We start from the raw sequence: 14929 nt of genomic DNA on the forward strand, positions 1-14929 counted from the left end.
AAGGTAAATAACTGTGGTCATGTATGCCAAGCTCAAAAGTTGATCTATTTTTTGCCAGTTTTCTCCTACTGTGTAACTTTTCTCCAAATGATTGTTTGCTTCTAATTTCATTTACTTTTATTTTGGTTTGTTGGACTTTAGGACTCCAGGGCTATCCAAATACTAAGGGATAATATAATCAGATTAAGTGTACAGTCCAACAAAGAGAAACAGTATTCTCCCTTGCAATGCTTTGGTGTTGTCAATCTACAGAATTTGCAGACTGAATATCATTATTTCACTTGCAGACACCCTTCTATTTCCATGAGGCTGTAATATTAATCTTTTACTTTTCCATCCGTCCTTTCTAAACTCAGATAATTTTTTTTTCTACACTCCCTACAGTGGATTCTGAGAAAGACTCAGTTCTGATCAGAGGTTCTCACTAGTCAGAATCTAACTGTGGCACTATATTCTCATCCTGATATGTCTGAACCTAAACCCAACCATTGTTTTTATTACTACAATTATTACTTCACTGCATAATGCAATGCATACATATTTCATATTTCTTTGCTCCAGAAGAATGAACAAAACAAAATATACCTCTTTTTTTCTGTATTTTTAAGTCCTTCATCTTCTGCAAGATTTAATTATCAGACTACAAATGATAGGCAGATCCACTATAAAAACCTTCCTTGATGTTTAGAGTGAGAATCAGGATACAGACTGGTACCTTTACTTTCACTGGGCCCAAGTTTTTGATCTTGGTGTTTTGGTTTTCCCTCTAGAAAATTTTCTGCATTCACAGAGGAAGACACAAGATTTTTGTGTAAGTGTGTAACAGTGAGGATAAAACAGGACTCCAATAGCTACTGCAGGTAGCTTGGCTGACCAAGTTGCTTGCTTTCCAGGGCAGCTTCATTCTGTGCCTTTGCAGGTGCTGGGAAGTTAAAAATAGCATGGTTCACCTCTTGGACAGACATGGCGTTAGATTTCAAAATCCTCATCCTTAGTAAGAAACTAGAATAAAAGGGCATTGTGGCAGACAGCAGCATGGGAGGTAGGGCTCAGTGATTGGAAAGTGAGCTATCTCTGCAAAAGTATTAAGTGTGACCTACTGTCCTCTTACTCCATTTGCAAGGCTGTGGTCCAGCAGATTTGCAGTCTCCAGAGTCATAAATCCACACACATAGACATTTTTCCTCCATCCCATCAGTTCCCTCTGTGTAAAAGTACAATTTTTGCACTGTTCCTCTGTTGATACAAGGGAAGTGGCCGATGCTGAGTGGTAACAGATTGTGGCAGTGCTGTGGCCAATGCATGATTCATTCACAAGCTTGTGAAAGGGTGAGCAGGTGATATCCTGCCCTCTCCAGGGATGGGTACCAACAATATGGACACTGGGGGATACAACACAGGCCTCCCCTTCTGTCTGTTTGCAGGAGCGATGGCTTGCCTCAGATGCAGCTTTGAGTACTTTAAGCTGCAGTACTTTGTGGGCGACAGGCTCTTTTCTAAAATGCCTTTCTCACACAGACATCTCGTCTTTCTAGGCATGCCACCCTTCTTTTTTCTATTCTCAGAGTATTCTTCTTTGGGGGTTCAGTGGAAGCACAGCAATCCCCTGAATCTGACCTTTATAAAAGTATGGAAAAGGGTAAAAAATACTTCTTTTCACTCTATCCTTTACAGTGCCTTCGTGATTTATAACAAAACAACAGCCACTGAACTTTCTCACTCTTATCTTTGTTTTATTTTTAACAGTATCAAATCTTGATACCCCCCTCCTTTTCATGAAGACTTTTTAGGGAACTTTGCAACTGGCAGTATTCAGAGCTCTTTCTCAAAGGGCTGACTGAGCCTTTTTCTATGTGTTTCTCAAGAATTTAAGTCCCGTAAGTGTGTATGGGGGAAAAAAAATAAAATTAAAGAGTATGATTTAAATGTCCCATCCTCCTGTCACTAAATGGCTTTCAATCTTTTGTCCCTTTTGGTGTTATAATCCTAGCAGTTCTCCAGACTCCCTGGGACTTATTTAGGGAAAACATGGAAATCAATACCTGAAAAACAAATGGGTTTGAAGGACAGAAAAGAATTTTTTCTGATTTATTTATATATTTAAGGAAAAGACAGCTAATAAGCACGTTGTATACACAGACAGACACACATGTATAACACTTTTAAATTCCTCTATACTGCACTGTCTTCAAATGGGCATGAAGGGGCTGTCTAAGTATTCTAGGTAATAGCACAGACTGATTATCAGAATTCCAAGCCTTTTTTCCTACATTATATTCAGTTATGGGATTTTGTGGGGTTTTTTTCTGTACTTACATATGTATATCTGGCATAATATCAAATGCTATGTAAAATTCCATAGATCTGAATTTCACTTCAACTTGCCAGTTGTGTCAACTTTAGATATGATTTTTTTTCTCCTACAAAGTCTTACTTTTAAAATATGGATATAAAATAACAATTAGAGTACTGTGTCAATCAGTGACCACTATTTCAACCTGCTTTCCCTTAGAGCAGCTTATACATTACACCCTATTCATGCTGTGGAACTACCATGCCCTAGAATGAATACAAAATAGGGATAAAAAGCTTTTTGTTTCAAGGCTCCACAAATGTGGAATCAGTTACCAGTTGATTTAAGAACAATCGAGAGCTTTTCATGTTTTAAGATGGAACTGAAACAATACTTCGTGATGACTAGAAGTTGTTGTAATTGTTTTAATTGATGTTATTCTAGTGTTATCTTGGTTTATTGTTTATTTATATGCATTTGTTTATCACAGGTCATGCTTGAAAATGAGCTTTCATCTCAATTTGCATAGTCAGCTAACAAATATATATGTATGTGTATCTGCTACACTTGTTTATATTTGACAGCAAAACCATATGTATTCTACATTTATTTCTTGCCTTTATGTTTGTGCTATCGATTAAGACATCTGAGTTGGATTTCAGCTTGACTTTTAAGTTTTCAGGACAAACCAAACAAGTATGTATCTAATAATATCAGTCAAATTATTGTTTAGCTCCCAGAGCACAAATTAAGTTAAAGCATTGACTAAGCACATATTCCTGTGCTTTATAAAGCAGTTCAGTCTTTATTTGCAGGGTTTTACTCCTGCACTGTGTTGTCTTTTAGCAGCATTAGCATTCAGAAATTATTTCTATATCTCTAAAGGCAAACGATGTATTAAAAACAATTATAACATCACTTGTAGAGAAATCCAGTCTGGTGTCAAGCATTTATTATCATAGCTGATAAAGTAATGGCATGTTTAATTTACACTCCCTGTGAATGATAAATATCTACGTAAGTATTTGTACCTGTCTTTACATATCTAGCAAGTAAACTAACCAGTATATAAGAGGAACAGAGAGGAAGAGCAAGTCATTATTTCATCTGTTTCATTTACAAACTCAGAAGTCACAAATGCACAGCTGGGAAATGGGTTTCTCTCAAAGCTTCAAATTTGTGACATGTTAATTCGTACATAATTGCAGTCACGTGGTCTTCCTCAAGGGCGTTAGCTCAGTATTCTCCGTAGAGTACACTCACCTGTAATAGAAGAGTGGACGAAAGTGATTTTCATAAATCAGATAAAACTACTCAATAAATCCTAAACATCTTTCATCATTTCTAACAGAAAATGAGCTTAGTTATGTAAGCAACATTTTTAAAATTTGAATGGTCTTTGGAAACTGGCAAGTGAGAAAATAAAGGGCAAGGCTGCGTTATTTTTGGTTATGGAATCTGTCAGTTAAAGGTTGCACAGCCCTGGACCAAACAGTGCTCTGACTTGCATCCCATGTTACCCATGGACGACCTTATGTCCGGACACTAAATATTTCCATTAAACAAGAGCACTTTTCTACTGTGACAGTCATATGATAACATTGCCTGTGTCATTGTCTACATGCAGCTGTTTGCAAAAATGTAGGCTTTTTCCAAAAAATGTTTTCTTTGATACTCTGACTGAAGAGTGAATAATACAGTATGAAAGGAACCTGAAGGAGCCGTTAGGGTCCATTGTGTCAATCCAGCTGCTACACATGAATATTAAGTCCACATTTAAAAGTGCTTATGAAGCTTTTTCTGTTTGTTTTGTTTTGCAGTCCATTTTCAAGCATAGTTCTTCCTTTTTCCCTGTTGGAATACCTAAACTGCTCCGAGGTAGACTTTTGAAAAATTCCAATTTAAACTGTAAACCCTTTTAGTTATACAAGAGAAATATTTTCTTTTTTTAAATCAGGTGAAATTTAGAAAAAAAATCACAAAGTTTTGGTTCCAAAAAAAAATTATTTCCATTGGTTACTAAAAAAAGCATCTTGTCTCATCTGAGAGCTGGTTGTCAGGCTCCAGTCAGCTTTATATTTAGTCTCCTGAAAGTAGGAATTAGAATGGAAACCTGACTGACCTTGAATGCAGGTATTGTTGTTCAAACAACCACAAATTTCTCTTCATAAGAACAGTACTCAAATATCAGATTGATTCACTGTAGACATATGTTTGTCATCCAGAATTTCATATTTCTAATAATTCATTTGCTAGAATACTTCGAATTTAGAGAGTCAATCTCGAGTGTAGCATAAACACAGCATCACAAATGAGAATGCCAAATTTAAACTGTTTAGTCTGGGAATTTATTGCTGGCACTGGAATGGTTGTTGGCAGAACATGTCCATATAGGGGGTTCATTCAGCTACTTCATTTCCAGTCTATGTCATTAAGCAGTGGTTTGAGGACACTTAGTATTTCAATGCAGTAGACAACAAAAAGAAAAACACCCCCCCTTTCCCTTTCTGTTTAATTGTGTATTGGTACCTCAGAATTTTGGCTTAAATACTAATCTGATTTGCATTCATACATAGAAATTGCTTAAAGTAATTGAAAAAGTTTGTCATTAATATAAACAGCCAGTGTCCTGGATTTTGATACTAGTCCTAATGCTCATTTCACAGATGCTGATGAACAGTGCTTTTATCTTGAGTTTTAAGAGCCCAAGTTACATATACGGTGCTGATTAAGCAGGTAGTATAGGGCTAGGGGATCTGTGTTCCTGAAAGAAATTTACTTTAGCATTTGCCATGCTCCAAGCAGAGAAAGTGTGTGTTTAGTGTATAAACTGCGCTTTTACTAGTTTATGGAAAGTATGGAGGTGAAGGCTCAAAAGGGCTTTTAGTGGGTTGACCCTTGCTGGACACCAGGCACCCACCAAAGTCACTCTATCACTCCCCTCTGCAACTGGACAGAGAAGAGAAAATATAACATAGGGTTCATGAGCTAAGATAAGGACCAGGGGAGATCACTCACTCATCTCCATCACGGGCCAAACAGACACAAAGTGGGAATATTAAATTTACTACTAACAGAATCAGAACAGGAGAATGAGAAGTAAAATAAATCTTAAAAAACACCTTCCCCCCACCCGTCCCTCCTTCCTAAGTTCTACCTCCTCCTCCCAAGTGGCACAGAGGGATGGGGAATTGGGGTTACGGTCAGTTCAATCACAGGTTGTTTCTGTTGCTGCTCAGAGAGAGGAGTCCTTCCCTTTATCCAGCATGGGGTCCCTCTCATGGGAGACAGTCCTTCATGAACTAGTCCAGTGTAAGTCCACCCCACAGGCAACTGCTGTAATGTGGGTCACTTTTCCATGGGGTGCAGTCCTTTAGGCACAGGTTGCTCCAGCATGGATCTCCCATAGGGCCACAAGTCCTACCAGAAAAACCTACTCTGGCGTGGGCTCCTCTCTTCACAGGTCAGCAGGTCCCCACCATGACCCTGCTCCATCTTGGGCCTCCCATGGGGTCACAGCCTCCTTCAGGCATCCACCTACTCTGACATGGGTCTCCTCCACAGGCTGCAGGTGTGTTTCTGCATCCCCGTGGTCCTTCATGGGCAGCAGGAGCATAGCTACCTCACCATGGTCTGCACCATGGGCTGCAGGGGAACCTCAGCTCCGGCACCTAGAGCACCTCCTCCTTCTCCTTGTCCACTGACCTTGGTGTCTGCAGAGTTGTTCATATGTTCTCACTCTGCTCTTCTCTGGCTGCAATTTCATCTGCCCAATAACTTTTTTTTTCTCCTTCCTCAATATGTTATCACAGAGGTGTTACTCTTATTCCTGATTGGCTCAGCCTTGCCCAACAGTGGATCCATCCTGGAGCCAACTGGCATTGGCTCTGCAGGACACGGGGGAAGCTTCTGGCATCTTCTCGCAGAAGCCACCCTTGTAGCCGCCTCCCAGCCCTTCTACCAAAACCTGGCCATGCAAATGGAATACAGGGTTTTAAAGACAAATCCTCCCCTTGCCAGAAGCATGCTGCAGAAAGGTGTCAGATGCAACCAGACACTATTTAGACCCAAGAGTCACCCTGTGTCTGGAAGATATGAAAACTTCTGTTCCCAGCTGACACCTAAATGCACACCAGTCACCGGCTGCTCTGAGGATGGGAAATGTGATCACCTCTCTAAATGCATTAGGCAGATACATATTAGTATTAATTTAAGCCTAGAAAACACATATCTGCATTTTCTCATTCAGATGAAGACAGGGATTACAGATAGGGGAAAAAAATTCACAATAGCAAATAAACCTCTTATTGTACTGCACAGGGTCAGAGAATCAGAGTGCTAATTACCAGCAAACATACACCATGCAGGTCGTTCAGCCCAGTCTTTTTTTCTTCTTCCCTCATTTTGTCAGGATTGATTTCATTAAATTTAAACCCTTGCTGATAGATCAACATTAAGTCTGGCCTTCAAATCCTGCAGTGGAAGTGATTCTGGAAAACTTCTAGATGGCTTGCTTCATGTCCTAACTGTTTCTGCAGTATAAAGTTTTTCTTAATGCTTAACCCTATTATCTATGTTGCATCTAAAGTCCATTCCTTCTTGTTTTTTCCCCAATGACTAATGAGAACAATTGGTCCCTTTCCTCTGGGTAACACCCCTTTATGCAATTATCAAGAGTTATTATGCCTCCCTTTTGGTTTTTCTTCTCTAGCCTGAACATATCACAGCCTCTTAAGCTTTTCTCCTCAGCCCTATTTTCAACATCTCATATCATTTTTTATGTCCTTCTCTTAAGTCCATTTTATTTGTCTGTGTCCTTTGAAAAATGTGTTAGCCCAAACTAAAAGCGGCTCTCTGGATGAAGCTCAACCGAATAAAACAGAGTGGAAAAACTGTCTTCCTTGTATTATACATGATGCTCCAATTAACACAACCTAGCATAGCATTTGTCTTTTCTGTGACAGCATTGTCTTTTTTTCTTGTTCAGTATATTGTCCGTTATTACTACCAGTCCTTTTGCTGGAGTTTTCTGATCTAACTGGTTATATCTGTAACTTTGATCTTTCTACTCTTAAGTTGTTCCACCATCTGCTTTGAGTTTCCATACAACCACATGCTTCCCATCTTCATATTTATTTGTATGTGGCTTTGTGTTATCTGAACCGTTGTCCTAGTGCCACCAATGTTAGCCATTGGAGTAATTTTGCTATATTTTCTGTAGGATGGACTTGTTCCAGTAACTGAATACTCCCACCAGCAATACCAAAGCCCTATCAGAAGCTTATCTCCACACCATCTCAACTGTTGCTACTGTGTTTGCAGGGATTAAAAAATTATATATATACATGTTATTTCCTTGGAAAAGGAAGATTTCCTTGTACATAGTTAATCAATGATCTATGAAAACACCAAGGAGGCTAGAGTATAGTTATGCAAAACACAATTTTTCTTACAGTATTTTGATGTGGTATCTCCTTCCACCTTAATTATAAAATCAAATATTCAGCAATCTTTCACCAACTGGAGTTTCAAAACCCCATTTTAGAAACCTGGACAGGTGATGTTCCAGAACCAGAATATGCATGCATCTGCAACACACCTGGAAGGCAGACAGAAGGGAATGCAGCCACTATTGAATTCCCACCCAGTGACTTTGTAGGACTAGCTGGCATAAAGGCCTTGAGAGACCATTTTGTCTTGGAACTGCTACATTATTACTCTTCTGAAGCCCAGATTTGAGGAGCTGCAGCTCAAGTTTTCGAGGCTTCTCTTTCTTCAGCAGTAAATATGGAAGACTTCATAGCCCCAGAGTGGACCAAGGAAATATTCTTCTAATCAGATTTTTAATGGAGCAATATTTGTCAAATTTTGGGAAAACATTCAGATTCATCAAAGTGATATTTTTCTCACCATACATTATTTTATTAGGAGCTCTGTGCGCACACTCACAAAGACTCCTGAAGTACATTCATTTATCTACATACATCTGAATCTTTCTAGGTGTTTTTATGGTATTCTTGATGCAGAGGAGGGCTCAAAAATTCCCTTTACTCTTACTTACCTTTTATTTCTCTTACTCTTTATTGTGCATGAAATAATGCTCTTTGCTTTTGCTGGACTAACAAATATTTATAATGTTTATTCATTTCCTTTCCCCTCTTAACATGAATTGGAACAGTTTGTCTTACTCAGGTTTCCAGAGGTTTATCTACCTCACTTGCTCAAAATGCATTCCCAGGACCAGACAAGAGCACACTGTGCCTGCATGCAACCCACACCCACAGGGCCTTGGGCAGCCCGCCCAAAAAATGCCTGGCAGGGTCCTAACCACCTACTTACATATTAATACCACCTAAGAAAGCCCCGTGTGTTGGGGCTCACAGGATGTCGCATGTGCTAAAGAAGCATGTTTTCTGCCCAGACATTCGCTGGGTGCAGAGGCTGGTCCAACCCACAGGACAATCATAGGGCACCCCTCAGAGAAAGAGTTACTCCTTTTCACAGAGGTGAAATTGCCAGCATGGTCAGATTCAGGCATTTTAAAGCGAGGAGTGAGATACCCAAAATATGAAATTTTACAAATATTAATATATGTATATACTTATACATGTTAATATTTATGATATACATTTCTAATGGGACAGGATTACTAAGAGAAGAGTGAACTCTTTCTTTTTTATTTTTCTTTTCCTTTACCTTCTTCTTTCTTTTTCTTTCTTTTCCCTTATTTCCTTCTCTTTTTTTACTTTTTCAAAGGAGAAAAAGAGAAAACAAAGTCTCTCTTGCTGTATTGTCATTCTGGAAGCGCAAAGCTGCACTGAAGTTTCTGCAAGAAAATTTTGATAACTCCATATGGTAGAAAGTCCACGTAAACAATGACTTTGAACAGGCCACATGCTGAGATAGTGACACTAGGTTAGTGTAGCTATCCCCTCTAGCACAGCTGTAACTTATGCCAGCAATAAAAGATTTCTGATGGTGTGTTATTCCCCAATTCAAAAAGAAAAAGAATTTTTATCAATAACAGTACTTTTAGATTAATACAGTTGCTTAAACATTAAAGCTTCTGCAGCATAGCATTTAACAGCATAGTTAAAATTAAAACCATGAACAAATACCCCACCTCAGACTGACAATATGTTATGAGCCATTCCTAATAAGGATCTGACCATTATCTTACCACTGTCTATGCCAATAACATTGCCTGTAGGAATAAAATGTTTCCTTGTACAGTGGGCATTTCAGACCCGATTCTCCCAAATGAGAGTGGAAATGAAACCCAATGTACTGACTCACCGTAAAGATCTTTTCAAGTCTGAGGAAAATGGAACTCCCAGAATAAATTACTGTACACAACATTTTCTTTTGGACCAGTTAGCCAGTTACTACTTTGCAATAATCATTCAAGCGCTCTTATCTCCTGTTCTAAAAGGCTCCCTTTGACATGTTCAAACATTAGCTGCTTGTTACAGGAAGACTTACTTTCCAGGAATACAAAGATTCAGTCTTTCATCAAACTGTTCATAGCGATACATTTACTCTCCCTGAAAAAATTGTTTCTGTTGATATAGTTCAACTACACCGAAGAAGTTCAGTTCTGAGCAGATGATTAGGATGACTGACTGCAAGCCAGGGCTAAGAAATTACTAAATATTGCTGGTGTTAAGAGCTCTATGATTTCTGTATATATATCACTTCTGATTCTTTAGCCATTTTATTCCTCCTAAAAAAAAAATAGGAGCCAGGAACTATTTCAAGATGTTCCCCCCCGCCTTTTATTTTACCCATGTTTTTACAATCTTCTATTTATCATAGAATTTTCCAGCAGCAGGAAAACAACAAAAAAGTTTTGTTCCATGATATGGGAAATAGTTGTCCAGAAGCAGAGATAGAAATCTCTCTCATTTTATGAGCATACGAGAAAATACTCTAAAGATGTATACGAGCCTCTTCATTCTCAAACACTTCCCTCTGACTGATTTTAGACAGCTAAAGGTTTAAGTCGTTATTGGTGTCACTTTTGGAAGTTTTGTTCTTAACACATTAGGACTGATGAATAAGGCATGGGACATTCCACAATATCCCTGTTGGGGGATTATGCAACTGGACAAAATTATCCCTGTTATTTTGGGGGTTTAAATGATGATATTCTTTTTGATAAACCTTCTTGTTATAGCTGAGTAGTAGAGACATTATAGGACATAAATAGAGACATAATAGAACAAAATAATTCCATGAAAATAATGTTTTAATTTTGAACAAATGTGCCTTTAGCCAGAATGTTTGTGAGTTGTCTTGTGATTACTGAAAAATGGGAATAGAAAGTGATTTTTGAATTCTGAAATATGATGGTTTACAATTGAAAACCTGACTTTGAGTTACTTCCACTCAGAGAAACACGTGATATGTTCTGCTCCAACTAACTGACATAACAATATTGAACGCCAAATTTTGAATATCAAAAACTCACTGTGAAGTGTTCATAAATGATACACCTTCATTCAGGGAATAATTCTGAATAATAAATCTAAGAAAATCATAAACTACTCTTGTACCATTCACAAATAGAAAAAGGAGATGAGATTTGTCTAACAAATTATTTGGAGTGAATTATGCATCCAGGAGCTACCTGAGTCCCTAATCTGTATTTTCTAAAATTTGTATGGGATGTCTCCTCTAAAGATTTTGCAATATAATTATCTAGATCAGCCATTCCCCAGTTGGATCCTCTATGGCAGCATCAGTGTGCTTATGTATTCCTGGATGAGACTGCTTTATACACCGTTTCCTTATGCCACTTCCATATTACCTTTCTAAGCAGATTTGTCACCTGTTCTGGGAGACACGGTGGCCTCCATTTCCTTCAGTGACCTAAAATAATTAAGAGCTAAATCTCCTGTCTTCAAGTACATTTGCATATGCTTAGATTTATGCACATGAGTAATTTTATTGATCTTAATGGGTCTATCCATAGGAGTACATTTAAGAAAAGTTATTTGAAGTTGTGGACTTTTAAGAGATTTGTCTTCTAATGTTACATGCTTCCTACTTTATCAGTAAATATTGCTTAGCAATGTCCAAAACATAGACTACTAACCAAAGGACCTATGAGTTATCAATAATAAAAATCCTTAATAAAATTAACCGACTTTGCATGCATTTATATAATTATTTTCAAATATATGTGCGTGATTTACATTGAAATATATGAAATCAGAAAAAGACTCACGTGTTCAGAGTCTTCTTTTGCTTTTGAAATGTACTTTGGGTCAGACTCCCAAAAAAACCTCAGCACTTCATTGCAGTTTACAGAGCTGCTTGGTAGTAAATTTGGCTCTGAGCACTAAGAAAAATTGTGTATTTTTTCAGCCATGTATGGAAGTAACATTGACACCAGGACAAGTATAAATGAGGATGGCTGTAACGTATTTCACTGCTTGTAACCTATACAGACAGCACTGGAGTGCAGCAGTCATCTGAAGGAGCTGATTTTTGGAAGGGGCAGTTGGAAGGAAAATCTAAATGGACTAGCTGTTAAGAACAAGAAGCTTTTGATTTAGGAAATATTAAAAGTGAGTTCCCGGATTTTATTCCTGACACACACCCAATTAATATATTTTCCAAAACCAAGACACCATATTTGCAGGATTTATTTAATATTAATGGAGGTATTAAAGGGGATAAACTACTACCTGTAAGATGTTTTTAATTTTTTTTTCACAGGAGCTGTTTCTGACCTAATTGATCAAAAATGCTTTTCTTCTGGAAACAGTGCAAAATGTCTTCTTTACAAGGCAAATGACTGTGGGGACTGGTGAGAGAGACAAAGAAAGGTAATATATGCTAAAAAAAGTGCCATAATTTGAGCTGGAAATAGACCTTCAGCATAACATGCTTTTTGATATTGCTTATACGAACCTTCAGAACTTTTATTTCTTCATTTGGATGCATACAACTAGTTAAAAATGTCTGTTACAAGTCTTTTCTTCCTATTAGTTTTCCGAATTTCTTGGAAAGGATATTCTTCAAAATTGTTTATGATTGAACTTTAGAAATTTCCACTTCTAGGAAACCTCACACAAAAATAAGGGTATTAATTAAATAATTTCACTAATTCAATTAAAAAATGTTCAGAATAAATTATTTTTTTATTAGGGATTTTTGGAGAAATGTCCAGATATCTTATCCCAGAGCTACTCAAAAAGTTTATTTTTGTTCCAGCTGCGAAGTTAGTCTACTCTCTTACTATGATAATTATATACATATTTTAATCACCAGAGAAACTACTAGAAAAGACTAGGCTTATTGTAAGAGAATAACTATCACCTATCTGTAAAAGTATTTAATTTGAAGAAATTTTTCAGCTAAGCAAAAAAACACAAAAATCATTACAATGTTTTCTTACTGTACACACATAGATGTTTCATAAATGGAAGGATTGCCTTTCATGCACTTAAATTCTGATTTAAAAAAACACAAACTATTTACACATTATCTCCTGGTTCTTTTGATAAAGTACTGAACAAAGAGTACTAAGAACCCTCCCAACAGGTTGACCTTTCCCCTGTGATCTAACCTTACTTTCCTCTCTTTTCTTCTTTTTAATAACTGCAGGGACACCATTTATCAGATACAAGAGGAATACCTTACATAAGGACACATAACCCAGGACTCATTTTAATATTCATGAGGTCGCTGGCTTTATTAAAGAAATTCAAGTAGGTAGTGAACAGTGGATTGCATTCCTCCACGATAGATCCTTTATCTGCTTGTTAAAGTGAAGCATTACTAATGCAGTTTTAGCTGCTCCTTTTTTGGAATTTAACTTCTCGGCAAACATGTAATACATGTTCTAGATTCTCCAGCATGTGTACCTACATTAACAACCACAACTATTTATAGTTGCTACCAGGGTCCTAAAGACATGAAAGTTTCCAGACCCAGAATGTTAGCTTTGCACTCACTGAAAGAAAGAAACAAAAAAATTTAGAAAGCTCTCCTCTCAAGTCAAAATCTAGAGGTTCATTTCCCACAACAAATTTTTTCTCAAAACTCTCTAAGAAAGGCCAGATTCAAAAACCACGAGGCAAAAAGGAACCCCTTATTGTTACTGGTTTTTTTTCTGGACAAATCTTGACATTTTCCAATTGTATCTTTCTACAAAACAAGAGATCATTTAGGAAAAAAATACAATTACTACATGAAAGGAAACAACATTCAAATGTTGTTAATTAAATGAGGGAGTGGATGTCAATGTTAATGTGTAGGTACATAAAAAGAACCTTATTTTGCAGATGTATGACAGGGCTCCCTGAAGAACACAAGTTTTTCTATATTAATTCCATGGTAGTTGAAAGCTACATAATCAAAAACACCTTCTAAGTTTGGCAGAAATATAACATTGGCTGTTTAAAATAAAAGGTCTGTATGGAAAGTTCAGTTTTGTTTTGGTTTTGGTTTTTTTTTTTCATTCCCCTAGGGTCATTATGGTGAAGGAAATATTTTTATCTAGGCCTCAGGAAACGGTGGTCTGGCTAGTGACTGCAGTGCTGCGGACGGTTACATGCACAGTATTCGCTCAGGGCAAAGCATGCCATCACTTATGTCTGCCCCTAAACTCCTGGAGTACAAGAACTAATGTCAATATCCACCTGGAAATAGCTAGCGAGGAAGGACTGTGGAAGCTACTACCCTGAAACAACCTTTCAAACTCAAGTGAGGTGAGTCAGAAATGTGCAAGGCATTGGTATGGATAAGGAGAACCCTACTGAGTTAAATTTCAAACCAATATTCAACAAGAGGCCATCACACACCTCACTTATATAAATGAACTAAAGTGACAAGGAACATAGAGTTGTCTGATAGAGTCTTTGTGCTTTTCAAGTGAATATTAATAGCAGAAGCAGTGTGGCATCCTGAAGTTAGGAAAAATCTGGCAGGTTTTCTGAAAGTAGTTTTACAAATTTTCATTCCTGTTTTCAGGACTTTAAAGGTGTTTTTCACTTGCCCCTTCTAATACAAGGAAGTCCATTTCCTATTCTAGACCTGAAAATTGCTGCACATAAATCTGTAGCTCTATCTGGGTTCTTCTGCTGTAATTCTGCCCATTCTGAACACCTTACAAACTGGTTGGCTTTTTCTTGGCTTCTTCAGAAAATATGGAATGAAACCGTTGACATCAGCTGTAAGGCTTAGAGTACGCACAGTTTCTTAACTCCCAAAGGACCTTCCATATATAAAGTTCACTTATAACATCATTTATGAGTTTAATCAACACTCTTGTCTCTGATAACCATTCAAACACATGCAGGCAAGTATCTTTCTGTTTTCCCTTTCTCTTCTATGCTGATTTCATTTAGGAAAATACTTTTTGAAGGTGTTATATTTCAGCTTTTCTTTTCTTTGTTTATTTCATTTTCTAGATACTTCCCATCATGTTACAGTTTAATTTTTTCTGCAATTCATTTTTTTAATTAGGCATTTTTCTATAATAACCCCCAGCTTCCAAGCCTAATCAACATGGCTCTATCTTTCACCTTATGCATCACAGAAAATGAAAAAATGCACTCTATGTTCTCTTTCTGTTGGTGGCTATCGTCTATCTTTACTTATAGATGTAGCCTTGTTTTCATTTTT

The 14929-nt window shown here is 37.4% G+C and overlaps 1 long non-coding RNA gene across 2 annotated transcripts in view; it reads left to right on the forward strand.

Annotated features, from left to right (window-relative positions):
* The first annotated feature begins 12017 nt into the window (after positions 1-12017).
* The window catches only part of LOC113963635, a 122136-nt gene continuing 119224 nt past the window's right edge, over positions 12018-14929 (forward strand). For both annotated transcript variants that reach the window (XR_003532900.1, XR_003532899.1), the window contains exons 1-2: positions 12018-12126; positions 13773-14013. This is a non-coding gene — a long non-coding RNA (uncharacterized LOC113963635). The remainder of the gene's footprint in view (positions 12127-13772; positions 14014-14929) is intronic.

The sequence above is a fragment of the Neopelma chrysocephalum genome, unplaced genomic scaffold (assembly GCF_003984885.1).
Source record: "Neopelma chrysocephalum unplaced genomic scaffold, ASM398488v2 Primary Assembly neopelma1_25, whole genome shotgun sequence".
Classification (NCBI taxonomy): Eukaryota; Metazoa; Chordata; class Aves; order Passeriformes; family Pipridae; genus Neopelma; species Neopelma chrysocephalum.